At 38.8% G+C, this 2,385-nt stretch overlaps 1 protein-coding gene across 1 annotated transcript in view; it reads right to left on the bottom strand.

Annotated features, from left to right (window-relative positions):
• The window catches only part of Gabra1 (gamma-aminobutyric acid type A receptor subunit alpha1), a 57,959-nt gene that overhangs the window by 28,741 nt on the left and 26,833 nt on the right, over positions 1-2,385 (bottom strand). The window lies entirely within an intron of this gene.

The raw sequence follows: 2,385 nt of genomic DNA, 5'->3' as shown, positions 1-2,385 counted from the left end.
TTTCTTTCTTTCTTTCTTTCTTTCTTTCTTTCTTTCTTTCTTTCTTTTTACAGAAATGCATGTAGCCTTCCAATTTTCCTACATAGTGAACAAGACCATGAATATATAAAATAAGCTAATCAATTTCCTCTATTAATTTTGACTTTTTCCCCCCAAAATAGTGGGGAGAGAGGGAAGAATGCAAAATGTGAAGGTGTGTGTGTTGGTGACCGCACGTGTGTGTATATCACCTGAGAGATGTGAGAACCTCATAGCCGTTCACAGCCAGGGAATCTATTTATTTGACTGAGCAGCGCATTCCTTCTGTCATTACCCAGAGACAAACATCTGCTCATCTAAAAACAAGCGACATGACTTACCAGCTCCTGAAATTGAAAAGGACAGTATTCATCTTCCTTGCAGTACTTGCTACATTGGCACTAAATTTAGAACTCAATGGTTCGAAATAAAGATTACCACATTCTCCATTAATCTTAGCATACTCAAAACCAGAAGGGGGCTAGCTGGAAAACATTACGCCACATTTTCCTAATCTTCTGAAGCCTGATGCCTCTGAAAGCAGCTGCTTCTAAAAGCCTACACATGTTATCCTCCGGACATACAAAATAAATAATGTCTGTCTTCAAATATTTTGTGCAGAGTTTTAACTACCTCTCTCTAACCTATGATTTAAACAGTGCTTGGTAAAATCTGAATATTTCCCTTCTGGAATAGGTTTGATACTGATCAGCCATTACTGATCTATTACGTTATATCATTAGTGGATGCCTTATAACACATCATGTGGCTGACTGACATGTAAACAAGAAAGTGAGCAAAATGACGCTCCTCTGTTGATGCAGGCCAGACAAGTTACCATGCTTGTTGTTTAGGTTTTTCTGTGTTGGGAAGTGTCAGATGAAAGTCACTGTGATACATGATAGGAAGTTATTCACTGCCAACATTTGTTTAGCACCCATTCAGCTCACAGAGGGAGAAATGATTAAACCTCAAGTCTTATCGGAAGTACTCGTGAAGGAGAGAAATTGTGGATTAGATGATGAGGCAGTATTACATGAGAACAGTGCTTATCACTCAGAATATATCTTGTCCACTTGTGTATATGTCTCCTTGTCTGAAAAACAGACAGGCTTCTGAGATAAGGATATGATATCTGATGACCTTATATTTTTCTCTAACTACAGCCAACTGTTCTCCATACAACTGAATGATTTTAGACGGTCTATACTACAGAGAATGTCTACAGGCAAATCAACATATCAACTATGCTTAAGCAAACCATGTCCCCTGGAATCAAACTGTTGATACGTTTGTTAGCTATAAGGAAGATTTTTTTTTGTTCTTTTATTTTTTTGTTTGTTTTTGGATTTGGTTTGTTTGAGAATGCACAATAAGTGTTAAATGTAAATTAAATTTAGTTTAAATTTTTAACAAGGTATGCCTGAAGGCAGTGACACCAAAAAAAAAAAAAAGTGTCAAAATTGCCCATGTACTTATCTGTGTTAATGGCTGCCAGTGGAACTGCAATTTGGTTTGAGAGAATCCTCCTTCAAATAACACACACACACACACACACACACACACACACACACACACATACACATACACACTAAGGGTAAAATATATTCTCCACTCCCCACTCCTGTCACTATTAGATCACCCTGTTTTATTCTCTTTATAGGATTTACTATTATCTGAAATCATCTACTGTTAGTTTGCTATCTTTCTCCTGATTCTAAAAATATGTGTTTCACAACCATCTGACTCAGTCTGTCTCAGGCAATTCTGGGACCTCCATGTCTAGGATGAAGTCTTTCCTGTATGTTCAAATGATGAAAATGAATCAATCAATATTTTCTCCTATAAAGTGGGGAGAAATATTTTATAGGACTGTAAGGATCAAGGGAACAATCTAAAAATATGAGCCTTGGGGAAGGTATGTGGCTGGTGTCCTGCCTTCCCCCTTAGGATTGTGGGATAGCAGTGGACCCTTTTATGCAATGTGTGCTCAGCTAAGGCTTGAGTTTGTGTCTTATGGTGTACCTAAATGTGAAAGTGATGCGTACAAGACAAGCATCTTAAGGGTCTGGAGAGATGGCTCGGGAGTTAAAGTGCTTGCCATACAAGTTTGACGACCAGAGTTGAAATCCCCAGCATGCACACAGAAGCCAGGCAGGCATGGAAGCCACCTGTAATTTCAGCACTCAGAAGACAAATAGACAATATTGTAAGGGCAACAGGAGTTCCAGGTTCAGCAAGAGACCTGGCCTCAATAAATAAAGCAAAGCTTGAATGGAAAAGGCATTCAGGGTTAACTTCAGGCCTCTATACACATGTGCACACACACACACACACACACACACACACACACACACACACACACAC

The sequence above is a fragment of the Psammomys obesus genome, unplaced genomic scaffold, assembly GCF_907164565.1.
Source record: "Psammomys obesus unplaced genomic scaffold, mPsaObe1.curated_primary_1811, whole genome shotgun sequence".
Lineage (NCBI taxonomy): Eukaryota > Metazoa > Chordata > Mammalia > Rodentia > Muridae > Psammomys > Psammomys obesus.
This window is presented reverse-complemented; position numbering and strand designations above follow the sequence as displayed.